Source organism: Acanthopagrus latus, chromosome 4, assembly GCF_904848185.1.
Source record: "Acanthopagrus latus isolate v.2019 chromosome 4, fAcaLat1.1, whole genome shotgun sequence".
In the NCBI taxonomy this organism is placed as follows: Eukaryota; Metazoa; Chordata; class Actinopteri; order Spariformes; family Sparidae; genus Acanthopagrus; species Acanthopagrus latus.
The window spans coordinates 9,234,455-9,240,188 of record NC_051042.1 but is presented as its reverse complement, the minus strand read 5'-3'; the positions used below and the strand labels follow the sequence as shown (position 1 = coordinate 9,240,188).

General features: G+C 38.1%; 1 long non-coding RNA gene across 1 annotated transcript; it reads right to left on the bottom strand.

Annotated features, from left to right (window-relative positions):
• Positions 1-533: 533 nt before the first annotated feature.
• LOC119017674 lies at positions 534-1,727 on the bottom strand. Its single transcript, XR_005074513.1, has 3 exons — positions 1,306-1,727; positions 1,091-1,173; positions 534-793 (listed from the first exon to the last, which is right to left on the bottom strand). It is a non-coding gene; the product is annotated as an uncharacterized LOC119017674 (long non-coding RNA).
• Positions 1,728-5,734: the final 4,007 nt, after the last annotated feature.

Sequence of the window (5,734 nt, the reverse complement as noted above, 5' to 3'; positions counted from 1 at the left end):
ATAATGTATAAATAAACAAAAAGATATCTGGGGCTGCAGCTGGACAACAAGCTGGACTGGACAGCAAATATCGACACTTTACACAGGAAAGTAATATGTAATGTCTGGTAATTTATGTAATATCAGGTAATTTCACACTTTTTAATGGGTTTTCAAAATGGATAACGTAATAGCATAAATGCTCAATCAAATTACATGATTATACAATTTGCATTATATCTGTACTGAAGTCAATTATTATTAACTCACCATCCACACCCACAACTGCCGATATGGCATTCCACGCATTATCCTTCTTATGGTTATCCTTATAAAAAGGATGGGTCATAAATGATTTTGTGGTTCTCCACTGTCAGCATATTTCTTTATTTGAGAGAGGCCACACCATAACATACTTTTTACCATTTATTTAGGACTGTATCAGTTAGCAAAGTTTGATCATGCACTTTCTGTTTGACAAATCGCAGCCAGCAGAGCTCTTAATCTGCAACCAGTTGCCCAGAAAAAGATGCACAGTTTCTTTCAGTTACAGAATATGTATAATTTCTCATTGGTTTAAACAGATAGATAAGGTGAATAACTTCCATTGGTCAAATAGGTGGGCTGGAGCCATGGTTTAGACTTAGCTCTCTCTTCGTTGATGCATGGGCTGGTCCCAGGCCCTTGGCAGCACAATTCCTTCACTTCATGAACACAACACCCTGTTTAGAGAAACCTCCTTCTCTTGTCTTCTTTCTCATCCTGCACTTGCTTGAGTTTCTTGGCTGACTCCCTAGGTCTCACCTCAATGGCTCTGTGCAAAACCAGTTCCTTATCTATAACCTTGGCCTGTCCACTGTGAGGGCAGCTGTGTACTTTCTCATACCCTGGCTTTTCTCTTCAATATATTTACCCCTCATAAAAAGGATTAATGCTTGCAGCCAATCTCATTTATCAACAGGATATGTACAACTCTTTTAATAATACAGTTTGTTAGTGCAGGATATGTTCAACTCTTTTAATAATACATTTTATTAAGTAAGTAATTGTACATAGTAATTTGTCACAGCGGTCAGTCAATTAATCACACAGGTAAACTGATAAATCTTACCACCACCTCCAGGATAGGCTTTTCCTCATCCATGGTTTTGTCAATGACCTCTGAAAACCTCTGACCACCCAATACATGTTTGTCTATTATGTAAACATATGATTCAGGCAAGGACATGTCAAATATCAAACCCATGACATAGGCATTATGATACAGAGAAATGAAATGAAACAAACAAACATAAAAAGATGCTTAATTCAAACTTATACTGGCACCTTTAGGTCTGTGCAGACAGCTCTCATGGCCGCCTCTCCCTTGTCTTTCATTGTCCTGAGCAGCCTTTCCACAATCATGAACAATGAGTTCCACTGGGTGGCATTTGGCCGTAGCAGCTGAATGGAGAAGGAGTCTTCCACAGCTTCAGCTGCTATAGTAGATTTCCCACATTTTCATTTTCCCACAGTGCATGACACTTGCTGAATGTTGAACGATACACTTTTATGTCTGTATCGTTGACAGTTGCTTTTGCAGCATCAACTGCAGAGACCAAGTTGAGCAGATGACAAGCACACATAGGTGATTTGAGAGCTCAAATTCTGAGCCGTCATCCTCATTTAGAATCAGTGATACATCCACAAACTCCACTTCTTCCTCTTCCAAATCTTCCTCTCCTGGCTCTGCATCACCACAGACTTCATTGTTGTTTTTGTCCTCACCAAAAACTTTGAAAGCCTTTAGGAAGTTGGAACCCTTGTTGTGGTTGTTCTCACAATTTTGTTCTTGATTCCATATTCTAAATGGATGTCACTGAGCACTCCAGCTAGAACATCAAAGGTGTGGGAACGTCTGAATTGCCTGCTAGCCAGAGCTGCTGAACGTCAGGCTTTCAGGGTCAATCCAATGTGCAGTCACACACAGTACAACATTTGTTTTGAATATGGCCATGGGTGTTCTTCTTCCTCCAAGCTAGTCTTGTTAGTGGATGGCGTTGTGGCAGCATCGTCCATATTTCCTCCAACAGTGTCAGTGGACGAGGCGGCTGCCATGGTTACGTTTGCGGTTTACAGTGAGACTAACATGAGTTGTTCACGTGTATTGTGAATACATTCAGTCTGGATACAATATCATGAGACAACTGGGCTTTTATTCAAATACATCGTTTTGTAATGAGTAACGACAGTGTCCTATGATAATGTAGCGGAGTAAAAGTATGTATTTTTTCTTTTTAATGTACTTAAGTAAAAGTAAAAGTTGAAACAAATATAAAAACTCAAGTGAAGTATAGATACTCCAAAAATCTACTTAAGTACTGTAACAAAGTACTTGTACTTCATTACTTTACACTTTACTTAATATTTACTTTATACCAATGGTTGTTATCAGATAATTATGTATGGAAGTACTGCCTCCTGACGCTTTAAGATATAATTTGGACATTAGGGAAGACTCAGGAGGATTATCATGGCAACACTCGGTGCAGACAGATGTGCTGTTATTTTGTTCCTCTAAGATCTTGTTTTATAAACTATCTCAATGTAAGCCATCGGTGTCTCTGAGTTTTCATCTTTCCTGAGCGGTCAAGCGAGCCGAAATTCCATAACAAGTTTTGTACAGCCCTTTTTATGTAGCGATCCCACAGTACTGCCAAAACGATCACCTGTCACTTTTTTTTTTTTCTACACTAAACCAAATCAACAAGAGCATAATGCATCCCCTCTCAACCTCATCTCATACCTGTTCACACTTTAGAGCTACGTTAAGTTACCAGTTTCAAGTTCAACAGAGCCACCCCATGTTAATCCAACCATGGACAATCATGTCACTGTTATTCAAGAGGGTTAGAGGGTTAATGGAGGACAATTAACAAATAAGAATTACTTTCTAGGTAAATCTGCTTTCTGGTGTCTCGTGTCCACCCACAAAGACCAGTGAGACTTTGCCTCAGACAAATGTTTGTAGAACTAAATCATTAATCTATGTTAATATTGAGGATGATCCATATCCAAAACCTTCAGCTGTGTTTTCACAGCTGTTGGACAGAAAACACAACTCAATGACGAACACCTCCTCTTTCCCGGTAGCGTCAATATAACTCACTCCTGGATTTAGATCTTTTTGTTTTGAACAGCAGTGATAAACATCAGCCCATGTTTGCTTTTAGCTTCCTTCTTAGAGGACACACTATACTGCTGTTATTCAGACCCAGCTGAAGAATCTGTCATCTCTCCACTTTTCTTACACTGCCCTCTGCTGTGACATAGTCAGATTTCACCTAAAAGACTACCCTGTCCAACAGAATCCAAAAAAGTCCTTGGACTCACAGTATTTTGTAATGCAAAATCAGGATAATCGTACTGATTTAGATTGAATTTACTTAATTCAATTCAGTTCTTTATTGCAATTGAAAGGCCTTAGTACAGCTCTTAAAAACCGTCAGTAAAACACACTCATAAGAGATAAAGTGTATGAAACAAGAACAATGAAAAAGAGTTCACATTCATGTATTTAAAAATGTTTGATAGGGAAATCATGAAGCAGGGCAAGCAGACTGTCTCACAAGAACACAAGAGATGCAAGTCATTAGGCTCAGGTCTAATGATAGGTCCGCACGATAATAATACATTGCAACAGTACAAATAGAGTCTCAGCACATAGTCCGGGGCACCCCACTAACTTAGCTGGATTTCAACTGAAACGCTAACAAAATTTACCATTCTTCTGCAGTAGCTTCCTGTTGACGGGAAGTTCTGACGAGTCGATTACCGAGTGCAGTAGAGTTCCGTGGCTCAAGGATGAAAATGTATGATGATGATGTATGATTATGACTCCAAGGAAAAGCAATCAAAGTTCATTTGTGTCTTACGTACCAGTTTATAACAGTTATTATTGAGAGCGGACTGGGAAAAGAACAGAATTGAGCTTTTCTATCATCGTTGCCTCGAGATTTCCCCGACTCGGAAGCTGATGGAAGAGAGTTGAAATCTGTTTTTAGCTTCACAATAGAAATCCAGCTAAGCTAGCGGAGTTTAGATGCCCCGGACTATGTGCTGAGACCCTATTTGTACCGTTGCTGAAGTTTGGTGCTGTTCTGAGCATTATTTGTGGGGTTTTGGTGGTGGTTTATAGTTGGATCCATTTCAGTGTATTGTTGTCGTGCGGTTGTTTCTGAGGATGCTAAAGCTACGTGAGCTAGCGCTCTGCAAACTTTATCTCTGGAGGGGAGTCTTACTCAGTGTCACAGTGTGTTAGCACATGGATTACATTTACACCGGAATATTCCTTTAAGTTCCAGGACTCGATACTTCCAGATAAAATAAAGATAGGATGCATGAATTTCCCAGTCAGGCTTTTTGTTCCTCCACTGCTTTGGTGTTTCAAATGCCAGAGGTATGGACATATAGCCGTGGCTTGCAAACGAAAGCAAATGTGTGCTAAATGTGGAGGAAATCACAGATTTAAGGACTGTGGAGATAATGTGCAGGCTTGTAATTGTGGTGGCCAGCATACTGTGACATATGGGGATATGAAGTCAGGAAAAGAGCAGTGAAAATTCAACAAGTGAAAACAGTTAACAATGTAAGTTATGCTGAAGCAGTAAATACAGTGCAAGGACAAAAGGGAATGGAGGAAGGGTCAAGGGGACTTGATGATTATTCTGCAATGGAATGCAAGGAGTTTAATAGCAAATGGTCAAGAATTTGAAGGATTTATTAAAGGTCTCAGAAATTGTATACATTCAAGAAACTTGACTAACAACAGTATTAGATTTTGGAATTAAAGGTATATGATAATATATGCAGAGATAGAGTAGAGGGAAGTGGATGAACTATATATTATTTGTGAAACAGGAAATGCAATATAGCGTATGAAGGGGCAGCAAAACAAACAATTCAAAGGAATGGAGGTAAAAGTAAAAAGAAAATTGTACCATGGTGGATGAAGGAGCATGACAATGCAATAAAATCTCGGAATTAAGCATTTACAATGGTAAAAAAACAACTTGTAATTTCCAGAATCTTGAATTTAAAAGGTTGCAAGCAAATGTGAGGAAAACAATTAAACATACAAAGAAGGATTATTGGAAGTAATTAGAGAAATAGAAATAGGTAAAATATGGGGAATGATTAAAAGAAAGAATGGAATTAAAATAGAATATGGGTATCCAGTCTTAATTGAAAATGACACAGCTGCAGTGATGATGAAGAAAAAGCAGAGATTTTGGCACAGAATTTTGTTAAAATTCACAGCTCTAGTTATATCAGTGAAGAGGGGCATGTATCATTCACAAAGGCAGAACTAAATCGTGCTCTTAAGAAAACCAAGATGTCATCACCAGGGAAAGATAGATATATTATATTATAAGGGATGCAATGTTTTGCAAATGATGGGGCATTTTGGAGGAATGGTAGGAATTTGGAATTTATTGTGAAGAAACTACAAGAGATTATTATTAAAATAGAAGAATGGTCATTTAGGATTTAAATTTTCAGTAGTTAAAACAAAGACAGTGTTCTTCACAAGGACAAGACTTGTCGGTAATTTAAAACTGACATTATATAATCAAGAATTTGAGAGAATGAAACAATTGAATTTTTTAGGTTTGTGGTTTGATGAAAGTATCACATGGAATGTACATGTTCAGAAAATAAGTGACAAGTGTAAGAAAGTTTTAAATGTAATGAGGTGTCTGGTAGGAAATGAATG